Source organism: Ipomoea triloba, chromosome 7 (genome assembly GCF_003576645.1).
Source record: "Ipomoea triloba cultivar NCNSP0323 chromosome 7, ASM357664v1".
In the NCBI taxonomy this organism is placed as follows: Eukaryota; Viridiplantae; Streptophyta; class Magnoliopsida; order Solanales; family Convolvulaceae; genus Ipomoea; species Ipomoea triloba.
The window spans coordinates 7584699-7598188 of NC_044922.1; positions in this window are offsets into that span (position 1 = coordinate 7584699).

Here is a 13490-nt window from a genome sequence, read left to right on the forward strand (position 1 = left end):
GCTTGACTGGCTATGACTATTATACACGAACTAAAGAACACGAGTTCTAGAGTATTACAACGGTTCGACCATGTTCTCATTCTATACTAAGACATGATGCGACAATGTAAAAATTAGGGGTCTAAAACTCCTACTATTGGTATCATCAAAATCTTCAATACGTATATATATATATATATATATATACATAAAATGAGAACAAGTTCTTAGGAGAGAAATAAGAACTAATCTCATTCTTATATTTGGAAAAATTGAACATATCATATCAAATTAAAAAAAATGTGGTGGTATTTTCGTAATTACCACCAACATTACTATACAAATTTGAACACAAAAATATGCAATTGTCAGAGTTTTTGAGGTTTACACATTTAGTATTAAAATTTTACATATCTATACTATTAATAAAAACAATATCCTCAACTTTAACTTCCCGCCCAAAAACACTCCTATACTATTAAGGATTGCGTAATATTATAAAGTATGGTAATACAATTCCTATTCGTAATAAATTTGTACATTTAAATATGGTAATACAATTTTTAATAAAATATATTTTTCCCTACGTTCCTATTCGTTATAGAATTCTTGATTAAAATTACTAATCGTAATAATACAGTTCATATATTTCCCTGCAATGCAATCTATACTATTAATAAAAACAATATCCTCAACTTTAATTTCACGCCCAAAACATTTCTATACTATTAAGGATTGCGTAATATTGTAAAATATAGTAATACAATTCCTATTCGTAATAAATTTGTACATTTAAATATGGTAATACAATTTTTAATAAAATATATTTTTCCATACGTTCCTATTCGTTATAGACTTCTTGATTAAAATTACTAATCGTAATAATACAGTTCATATATTTCCCTGCAATGCAATCTATACTATTAATAAAAACAATATCCTCAACTTTAATTTCACGCCCAAAACATTTCTATACTATTAAGGATTGCGTAATATTGTAAAATATAGTAATATCAATTCTTATTCGTAATAAATTTGTACATTTAAATATGGTAATACAATTTTTAATAAAATATATTTTTCATTACGTTCCTATTCGTTATAGACTTCTTGATTAAAATTACTAATCGTAATAATATAGTTCATATATTTTTCACTTCAATGCAATCTATACTATTAATAAAAAAAAATATCACCAACTTTAACTTCACACCCAAAAACACGAAAAAAAATATCACCAACTTTAACTTCACACCCAAAAACACGCCTATAAATATCACCAACTTTAACTTCACACCCAAAAACACGCCTATACTATTAAGGATTGCGTAATATTGTAAAATATAGTAATATCAATTCTTATTCGTTGCGTAATATTGTAAAATATAGTAATATCAATTCTTATTCGTTGCGTAATATTGTAAAATATAGTAATATCAATTCTTATTCGTAATAAATTTGTACATTTAAATATGGTATCAATTCTTATTCGTAATAAATTTGTACATTTAAATATGGTAATACAATTTTTAATAAAATATATTTTTCCCTACGTTCCTATTCGTTATAGACTTCTTGATTAAAATTACTAATCGTAATAATATAGTTCATGCATTTTTTCCTTCAATGCAATCTATACTATTAATAAAAAAAAAATATCATCAACTTTAACTTCACGCCGAAAAACACTCATATACTATTAAGGATTGCGTAATATTGTAAAATATAGTAATATCAATTCTTATTCGTAATAAATTTTTACATTTAAATATGGTAATACAAATTTTAATAAAATATATTTTTTTCCCTACGTTCCTATTCGTAATACAATTCTTGATTAAAATTACTAATCGTAATTATACAGTACATATATTTCTTTGCAATGCAATCTATACTATTAACAAAAACAATATCCTCAACTTTAACTTTCCGCCCAAAACATTCCTATACTATTAAGGATTGCGTAATATTGTAAAATATAGTAATACAATTCCTATTCGTAATAAATTTGTACATTTAAATATGGTAATACAATTTTTAATAAAATATATTTTTCCTACGTTCCTATTTGTTATAGACTTCTTGATTAAAATTACTAATAGTAATAATATAGTTCATATATTTTTCCTTGCAATGCAATCTATACTATTAATAAAAACAATATCCTCAACTTTAACTTCACGCCCCAAAACACTCCTATACTATTAAGGATTGCATAATATTGTAAAATATAGTAATACAATTTCTATTCGTAATAAATTTATACATTTAAATTTGGTAATACAATTTTAAATAAAATATATTTTTCCATACGTTCCTATTCGTAATACAATTCTTGATTAAAATTACTAATCGTAATTATACAGTACATATATTTCTCTGCAATGCAATCTATATAATTAATAAAAACAATATTCTCAACTTTAACTTACCGCCCAAAACACTCCTATACTATTAAGGATTGCGTAATATTGTAAAATATGGTAATACAATTCTTATTCGTAATAAATTTGTACATTTAAATATGGTAATACAATTTTTAATAAAATATATTTTTTCCTACGTTTCTATTCGTTATAGACTTCTTGATTAAAATAACTAATCGTAATAATATAGTTCATATATTTTTCCCTGCAATGCAATCTATACTATTAATAAAAACAATATCATCAACTTTAACTTCATGCACAAAAACACTCCTATACTATTAATGATTGCGTAATATTGGGTAAAATATAGTAATACGATTCTTATTCGTATAAATTTGTACATTTAAATATGGTAATACAATTTTTAATAAAATATATTTTTTCCCTACGTTCCTATTCGTAATACAATTCTTGATTAAAATTACTAATCATAATTATACAGTACATATATTTCCCTACAATGCAATCTATAATATATTAATAAAAACAATATCCTCAACTTTAACTTCACGCCCAAAAACACTCCTATACTATTAAGGATTGCGTAATATTGTAAAATATGATAATACAATTCCTATTCGTAATAAATTTGTACATTTAAATATGGTAATACAATTTTTAATAAAATATATTTTTCCATACGTTCCTATTCGTTATAGACTTCTTGATTAAAATTACTAATCGTAATAATATAGTTCATATATTTTTCACTTCAATGCAATCTATACTATTAATAAAAAAAATATCACCAACTTTAACTTCACACCCAAAAACACGCCTATACTATTAAGGATTGCGTAATATTGTAAAATATAGTAATATCAATTCTTATTCGTAATAAATTTGTACATTTAAATATGGTAATACAATTTTTAATAAAATATATTTTTTCCCTACGTTCCTATTCGTTATAGACTTCTTGATTAAAATTACTAATACGTTCCTATTCGTTATAGACTTCTTGATTAAAATTACTAATCGTTTCCTATTCGTTATAGACTTCTTGATTAAAATTACTAATCGTAATAATATAGTTCATATATTTTTCACTTCAATGCAATCTATACTATTAATAAAAACAATATCACCAACTTTAACTTCACACCCAAAAACACGCCTATAAATATCACCAACTTTAACTTCACACCCAAAAACACGCCTATACTATTAAGGATTGCGTAATATTGTAAAATATAGTAATATCAATTCTTATTCGTTGCGTAATATTGTAAAATATAGTAATATCAATTCTTATTCGTTGCGTAATATTGTAAAATATAGTAATATCAATTCTTATTCGTAATAAATTTGTACATTTAAATATGGTATCAATTCTTATTCGTAATAAATTTGTACATTTAAATATGGTAATACAATTTTTAATAAAATATATTTTTCCCTACGTTCCTATTCGTTATAGACTTTTTGATTAAAATTACTAATCGTAATAATATAGTTCATGCATTTTTTCCTTCAATGCAATCTATACTATTAATAAAAAAAATATCATCAACTTTAACTTCACGCCGAAAAACACTAAAAAAAATATCATCAACTTTAACTTCACGCCGAAAAACACTCATATACTATTAAGGATTGCGTAATATTGTAAAATATAGTAATATCAATTCTTATTCGTTGCGTAATATTGTAAAATATAGTAATATCAATTCTTATTCGTAATAAATTTTTACATTTAAATATGGTAATACAAATTTTAATAAAATATATTTTTTCCCTACGTTCCTATTCGTAATACAATTCTTGATTAAAATTACTAATCGTAATTATACAGTACATATATTTCTCTGCAATGCAATCTATACTATTAATAAAAACAATATCATCAACTTTAACTTCTCGCCCAAAACACTCCTATACTATTAAGGATTGCGTAATATTGTAAAATGTGGTAATACAATTCCTATTCGTAATAAATTTGTACATTTAAATATGGTAATACAATTTTTAATAAAATATATTTTTCCCTACGTTCCTATTCGTTATAGAATTCTTGATTAAAATTACTAATCGTAATAATACAGTTCATATATTTCCCTGCAATGCAATCTATACTATTAATAAAAACAATATCCTCAACTTTAACTTCTCGCCCAAAACACTCCTATACTATTAAGGATTGCGTAATATTGTAAAATGTGGTAATACAATTCCTATTCGTAATAAATTTGTACATTTAAATATGGTAATACAATTTTTAATAAAATATATTTTTCCCTACGTTCCTATTCGTTATAGAATTCTTGATTAAAATTACTAATCGTAATAATACAGTTCATATATTCTTGATTAAAATTACTAATCGTAATAATACAGTTCATATATTTCCCTGCAATGCAATCTATACTATTAATAAAAACAATATCCTCAACTTTAATTGCACGCCCAAAACATTTCTATACTATTAAGGATTGCGTAATATTGTAAAATATAGTAATACAATTACTATTCGTAATAAATTTGTACATTTAAATATGGTAATACAATTTTTAATAAAATATATTTTTCCCTACGTTCCTATTCGTAATACAATTCTTGATTAAAATTACTAATCGTAATTATACAATACATATATTTCTCTGCAATGCAATCTATACTATTAACAAAAACAATATCCTCAACTTTAACTTTCCGCCCAAAACATTCCTATACTATTAAGGACAATGGTTATGGACATTGCATTTCAACAGTTTGGATGGGCATCATTCCAAAAAGCCATGCACTCCATTTGGTAATCTAGAGTGAAGTTTGGATTAACAGTTTAGATATATGATTCATACATTCTGATAGATTTTTGTTTATTGCATGATGCCAGTATGATGATTTGAATTTTGAGCATAGAAACAAGCTCGAAACATGCTTATATGCTTGAATGGTCTTACCTCAAAGTTGCTACCCACTATCACACAATGCTTTATGTTGTATGTTAGACTCAAGGTTACTAACTTCTCACAATAGTTAGAGACTTGCTTTATACGTATGAATTATTGACAAAAAAAGTAGGCTTTAGATGTGAGTTTTACTTATATATACCTAGGAATCTGAAACATTTTGAAATTTAGTGATTGGTAAAATCAATATGTTTTACAGTTTGACTATCAAAACTAATTTTATGGAAAAAATCACAGAATATATACATGTAGATTATACAATTAAAATTTCAGTGTCAATATTGTTATGACTCAATGCTTTTTTTTTCTTTTTGAAAACATGACTCAATGTTTTGATTACATTAAAAGTGATTTTTTAAAATTTCAAGCTCAAGATATGGCACGCTTGATGAGTTGCAGCTGGAAGGTCAATGATCCGCTCGCCGACTTTAGATGTCGTTGATCAAATTAATCAGTACATGTGCGACATGAATATTGCAAAAGGACGAACATATTTTAAGTTGTAACTCTTTGTGTAAGGCAGAACCAGACGGTGAAAATCTATTAGAAGTACACACTCCTAAATTCTTAAATAGTTTGAGATTGTATGATTTTCTTAATCATTCATTGGCATTAATTAAAGGTCGGTGCACCTGTTATGCTATTACGGAAGATAGACCATTCTCTTGATCTTTATAATGGTACGCGACTCGTCATCACAAGATTAGATCACATTGTTGAAGAAAGAATAGTTAATGGGACACATGAAGGAACCAAAGTTCTTATCCCTCGAATGTCTCTCACTCTTTCTGATACGAGATTGCCCTTCAAGTTCCAGCATAAATAATTCCCATTGATATTTGCATATGCCATGATTATCAACAAAAGCCAGGGCCGAACACTAACTCACGTTGAGTTATTGCTGAAAAAACCAGTTTTTAATCACAGTCAATTGTACATGGCTTTTTCCCGAGTCACCCATCCTAATAGCCTGAAAGTGTTAATTAGTTCTAGACGGGGATGGACAAGATTGTGTTGCTACTACCGATGTTGTTTACAAAGAGGTTTTCAATAATGTGTAAATACAACCGGTTATATTATATTTTTTTTCAAGATGGAAAAATTGCTATATATCTACACAAAAATATATCTTCCATACATATGAGTTAGAATAGCAATTGATTTCTAGAACTGAGTTACTAGAGAACGAGCATATTTGCCCAATTTATAAAAATCCTAAACAATGATATATAAAATCTCTAAAATTCCAGCACCGCATGCGTACATCTACCCATTAGCTATTAATTAAGCAATTATTTGTTGAAATTTAAACAAGGATAGTGTCAGAAAACATAATCGATCCAAAACATATCTTGAATTGTACTATATAATATTTGATGTTATAATTTATATAATTATATATCGATCCAAATATTCTTAATATATTATAACAAATCCATTCCGTGCATCGCACGGGTGAAAATACTAGTTTAGTATTAAAAGATTGTACTTGCAAAAATACGAAAGTGCATTGCACGTAGGGTTTCGATTTTAGAGGTTATAACTTAGTTTTTTGTTTTATTTGGTTTGGTGGTTCACTTTTTATAACTTAAGGTCTAACATTTACGATTTAGATTTAAAATTTAATTTTTTTTGGTTGATTTTATAAAATTTACTAGGTTTGCATGTTTAGTTGTAAAAGATTGCATATTTTTGAGACCGTCCCAAATTGGATGTCTTAATTTTTTTGGTTGATTTTATAAAATTTACTAATAAGTAATAACTTAATAAAATAATAAGTACTACATAATAACTAAATTAAACTAATAAGTAATGCACTAATAATTAATAAATAATAACTAATCTAAAAACATAATAAGTCTCAATCAAGGTTATATCATTGATTTATGTCCCTCTTTTTGTATGCTAATAAATGTATACATTTTGCTTTAAATGTTGCACACTTCAATGTTATTAGACAAAATTGTCCCTACTACATTCTTGTTATACAAAACTACCCTTACACCGTTATAACACCGTTACTTTTAACTCCATCATTATTACCATACACCTATATCTATCATATCTTTTTCCTATTCTTTAATTATCATTTTATTAAAATCATTATATAATTAATTTAATGGTTGATTATATTTTAATTAAATTTCTATTAATGGTTAATCATATATGTGTATTAAATACATATATTATTTGTGTATATATAATTCGAATTATAAATTTTAATTATTTGTATTTATTAATGTTTTAATATTGGGCATGAATTTTCGCGCATCGCGCGTACAAAATACTGGTAACTTAATAAGTGTTAACTATTTAACTATTAAAGTGTAAAGACTTACAATATTAAACACTTTACAATTATTAACACTTAAAATATTTTTTAAAATTTTTTAAAAATAAATTCAAAATTAAAAAAAAAAAAAAAACATAGGCGCCCCCCAAGCGCCAAGAGGGTGCCTAGCGATTTTTTCAACCTTGCATTCAATCCATCAAATAAAATAAAAATATTCAATTCATAACATTCAGTTAACATTTTATGTGCTTGTAAATAAATTAAAGATACATAGTTTATCAACTGCATGCCTAATATAATAACTGCAAACACATAATGTAATAAATTATAAATTAATTTTCTATTGTGGAATTTTATTTTATGTATATAAATTGTGCAAACGTATGCAAATTACAAATATTTTATCATAGTTTCTATTTAATTTTTGTATATTTTAAAATGTTATGAAATAGATTAAAGATAGAATGTTTTAATATATTATTTTTTATTATTTACTACCTCCGTCCCAAAATGGTTGTCTGGTTCGTTTAACGAGGCTTGACTGAAGTCATTTTTAATCCAATTTTTCATATTATTAAATTTAGCATTAATATATAAAATTTATATATTTAGAAACTACATTAAAAGTACTATTAAACACAAAGAATTAAATTTTAAAATAATAAATAATTACTAAAGAAAATAAGCAAAGAAGGAAGAGTTGGTTTGACCAATGAATAGTAAATATGACAGGTAAAATGGGACAGAGGGAGTATTTGTTTTAATCTTATTCATTCATTAGATATTTTATATAGAAAAATACTTTCCTTTTAATATATTATATATAAGAATGAGTTCTTAGTGTTATAAACAGGTTTGTCTAAACAGGTTCATGTAAACACTAACCTTTTTTTATTCAGTTTCGTCATTTGTGTAGTGTTTGTTGGAAAATAGCTCTAAAATGGCATTTTAAGTGGTCATTTTGTGGTATAAATATATGTGGGTCCATTTTCGATTTTGGATCGGGCCAAAGTGGATCCGGGTTCTTCGTAGTTAGACGAAGAGATCGATATATTATACGCTCAAAATGGATAATGGGTGAATGAGAAATTGATTCTCAAAGTAGACCCATTTGAGATGGAATTCAAGTGTGGAAAGCTTATGTAGCTTTGTCCCACATTGGTTTGGAATGAACTTTTGCACCACTATAGGTCCTTTCATGACTAATTAACTTGTATAGCATAGATGCTCTCTCTCGCGCGCAGGGGGGGGGGGTGCAAATCAAATCCCAAACTGAGTCTGAAAAGGCTTGACTCGTGTACGTTGCGGTCAGACCACCTGAGATCGAACTGAACTCTCGAGAGGTAGTCTGATGTCTCGAACCAAGTCGCTCGTGTCTGGAACAGCGACTTTAGTGACCTCTCGAGAGCGACTTTCCACCTATTGTGTCTGTTCAGAAATGACTCTCCGTATTACGGAATTAATGTGATTAATTCCAATCATTATTTTCAGAGTTATTTCTCTTATAATGGACTAGTTAGTTGATATAAATATTTCGCTAGTGGAAGGAGGTTACACATGGGAAGTTAAATGCCAAATTTAATGCTATGATCCCATCATTCACTATATATTTGTTGTGAGCAGCAAGTTTGAACTATACACCAAGAACACACGGCATACACTGCTTTCTCCCTCAAAACTCTGCTCACATTTCCTTCAAGCCATCTGCGTTCATCTCACAGTTTTAGTTCGCCGGGCTCCAAGTTTGTGTGCTCAAACATAGGAGTCGTAGTACGTTTTATCCTGGGAAGCCTAGACCGCAACGTTCCAGCACCTCGGGAAGCTGTAAATAAGGTTTTAAGGAAAGTGGCAACGCGACTCGTACTTACAACCACCCAAGTTCGTGCAGTTCACCCGTCAACTTCCAAGGCCACTCAACCCAGCGTGGTACCTTCTTGATTTGTAATTGTTTAATCCTACGTGGATTATTTTTCCTTGTAATTTGTTGTTATCGTTTTCCAATTTCTTATATTTCCGATTGTCAGAGAGGATTTTCTTTAACAATCTTTAAACCTTATTTATCTTCTACTCCTTCTGACTCTCGGATTTCTGGAAAGAAATGGAAAACGTGTTGCCAGTAGCCAACCTTGGGGATGAAAATCCTAATGTTGTCGAAAACAACAGTGGGGGGAACGGCAACAATGTTGCACATTCCCAAGCACCAGTAAACGTAGGTTCACAAGGGGGTGTCAGTTCGGAGGGGTATATCCCCACGATGAGGGTACCTACGGTACCAAGTGGTTCGGCTGAAAAACCGGACAAGTTTACGGGATCATTTTTCAAGAGGTGGCAGCAAAAGATGTTGTTCTACTTCCTACTCTCGGCTTGTCAAGGTTCTTGACCGAGACGGTTCCAGTGGTGAAGGAACAAGACCCTCATTCTGTAATGGCGGTTGGGCTTTGGAAGGATTCTGACTTCCTTTGCCGCAACTACATTCTGAATGGGTTAGTTGATTCCCTTTACGATGTTTATCGTAAAATTGGCACGGCTAAGGCACTGTGGGACGCTTTGGACCACAAGTACCGAAGCGAGGATGCCGGAGCTAAGAAATTTGTTGTTGGCAGGTTGTTTGATTTCAAAATGGTGGATTCAAAGACCGTGCTGAGTCAAGTTGAAGAGTTGCAATTGCTCTTTGAAGAGATTCGTGATGAGGGCATGCCAATCAGTGAAGCCTTCCAAGTGGCGTCCATGATCCACTTGCTGCCTCCGGGATGGAAGGACTTCAAGAACTACTTGAAGCACAAGCGGAAGGAGATGAGTCTGGAGGACCTGATCCAGCGACTTCGTGTTGAGGAAGGAAACAGGACCAGTGACGGAAGAGGACCTCTCGTGGGAGGTGCCAAAGACAACGTGGTGGAGCACGGACAAAGCTCCAAGAAGGCCAAGAAGGGCAAGAAAAAACTGGGTTCGAAAGGTGGCGTCTCCAAGGGCAAGTTCCAAGGGAAATGCTACAATTGTGGCAAGTTGGGCCACAAGTCCATGGAGTGCAAGGCTCCAAAGAAAAAGAACAAGGGTTCTGAAGCCAACTTGGTTGGTGATATGAGCCAAAAGGTGGCTGAGATTAGCCTCTCGGCTATGGTCACCGATGTGAACTTGGTGGGTTCCAACCCGCGCGAATGGTTCATCGACACTGGTGCAACTAGGCATCTATGTTGCAACCGGGGTATGTTCAGTACCTTTGAAGCCATTGAGGGTGAAAAGGTCTGGATAGGAAATTCTGCTTAGTCCAATGTTGAGGGCGTGAGCAAGGTGATTCTGAAGATGACTTCTGGGAAGGAACTGACATTGAATAATCTGTTGTATGTTCCGGACCTTAGGAAGAATCTTGTTTCTGGCTCGTTGTTGAACAAGCATGGATTCAAGATGGTCTTTGAATCGGACAAAGTAGTTTTGTCGAAATTAGGGATGTTTGTTGGTAAAGGTTATGTAACTGACGGGCTTTTTAAGCTCAATGTAATGCCTATTATCAATAATAAAAGTAAAGTTAATTCTGTTTATTTGCTTGAGTCTTCCAATTTGTGGCATGGTAGGCTAGGTCATGTTAATTTCAATTCTATGCGTAGATTAATTAGCATGAACCATATCCTATATTTCAAGTTAATACAAATAAATGTGAAATTTGTGTTGAGGCAAAACTAACTAAAGCTCCATTCAAATCGGTTGAAAGGGAGACTGAGCCACTAGGATTGGTACATAGTGATTTGTGCGATTTTAGATCGATTCAAACGAGAGATGGTAATAAGTATTTTATCACGTTTATCGATGATTGCACACGGTTTTGCTATGTGTATTTGCTTAAGAGCAAAGACGAAGCCAAGGAAAAGTTCATTCTTTATAAGGATGAAGTGGAAAACCAACTTAATCGAAAGATTAAAAAGGCTAGAAGCGATAGAGGTGGGGAGTACGAAGTACCTCTCGGTGACTTCTGTGCGAGTGTTGGAATAATACACAAGCGTACTGCACCTTATGCACCTCAATCGAATGGTGTTGCCGAACGTAAGAATCGTACATCGAAAGAGATGATGAATGCGATGCTTATAAGTTCGGGCCTACCTCAAAGCATGTGGGGTGAGGCAATTTTGACAAGTAATTACCTTTTGAATAAGGTACCTCACAAGAAGCTCGATAAGACCCCTTATGAGCTGTGGAAAGGTAGGAAACCTTCCTACCAATACCTCAAAGTGTGGGGGTGTCTTGCCAAAGTTTTGGTTCCAACACCAAAGAAAATAAAGATAGGTCCAAAGACGGTGGATTGTATTTTTATTGGATATGCACACAATAGTAGTGTTTATCGGTTCTTAGTACACGAGTCCCATAATCCGGATGTACATAAGAACACTATAATTGAATCAAGGAATGCAAGTTTCTTTGAAAATGTATTTCCTTGTAGGTCTAATGAAAGACCAAGTACGTTACTTCGAGAGGTTGAGAGACCTAGTACGTCACTTCGAGAGGTCGACAGACCAAGTACGTCACTTCGAGAGGTCAACATACCAAGTATGTCACTTCGAGAGGTCGACGGACCGACTATGTCACTTCGAGAGATGGACGGACCAGGTACATCACTTCGAGAGATTGATGTTGCTATGGACAATGATATCGGGTATTCTGAGGAAGAACCCGAGCTCGAGCCGAGACGTAGTAAACGGGCGAGAGTTGAAAAATCATTTGGTCCCGATTTTCTAACTTACTTGTTAGAGTATGATTCGAATACTCTAACTTGTTTGATAGAAAATGAACCGGATTTTCTCTCTTGTTTGATAGAAAACGAACCTCGGACTTATAAAGAAGCTATGACTTCTACGGAGGGTCCAATGTGGAAGGAAGCGATCAAAAGTGAAGTGGATTCTATCCTACAGAATCACACTTGGGAACTTGTTGATCTTCCTCCAGGTTGTAAACCTTTAGGATCCAAGTGGGTTTTTAAAAGGAAAATGAAACCAGATGATTCCATCGAGAAGTATAAGGCTCGACTTGTAATCAAGGGTTACAGGCAACGAGAAGGCCTTGATTACTTCGATACATATTCTCCTGTGATGAGAATAAACTCCATTAGGATGATCCTTGCCATAGCCGCATTGAGAATAAACTCCATTAGGATGATCCTTGCCATAGCCGCATTGAGAATAAACTCCATTAGGATGATCCTTGCCATAGCCGCATTGCGGAATTTGGAAGTTCATCAAATGGATGTGATAGCCGCATTGCGGAATTTGGAAGTTCATCAAATGGATGTGAAAACAGCTTTCTTAAATGGTGAATTAGATGAGGAAATCTATATGGACCAACCCGAGGGGTTTGTGGTTCCGGGCCAAGAAAAGAAAGTATGTAAATTAGTTAAATCGCTCTATGGTTTGAAACAAGCGCCTATGCAATGGCATGAGAAGTTTGACCACTCGATGTTAACTAATGAATTTAAAATAAACGAAAGTGACAAATGTGTCTACGTTAAAGAAATGGTAGATGGCTATGTCATTCTTTGTTTATATGTGGATGATATGGTAGATGGCTATGTCATTCTTTGTTTATATGTGGATGATATACTCGATGGCTATGTCATTCTTTGTTTATATGTGGATGATATACTCATCATTTATGTCATTCTTTGTTTATATGTGGATGATATACTCATCATTGGTGTCATTCTTTGTTTATATGTGGATGATATACTCATCATTGGTAGTAATGATCGAATGAATGTGGATGATATACTCATCATTGGTAGTAATGATCGAATGATCAAGTCTACCAAGAACATGTTAAATGCAAGATTTGACATGAAGGATATGGGTTTAGTTGATTTAATCCTCGGGATTAAAATCATTAAGAGGCCTGATG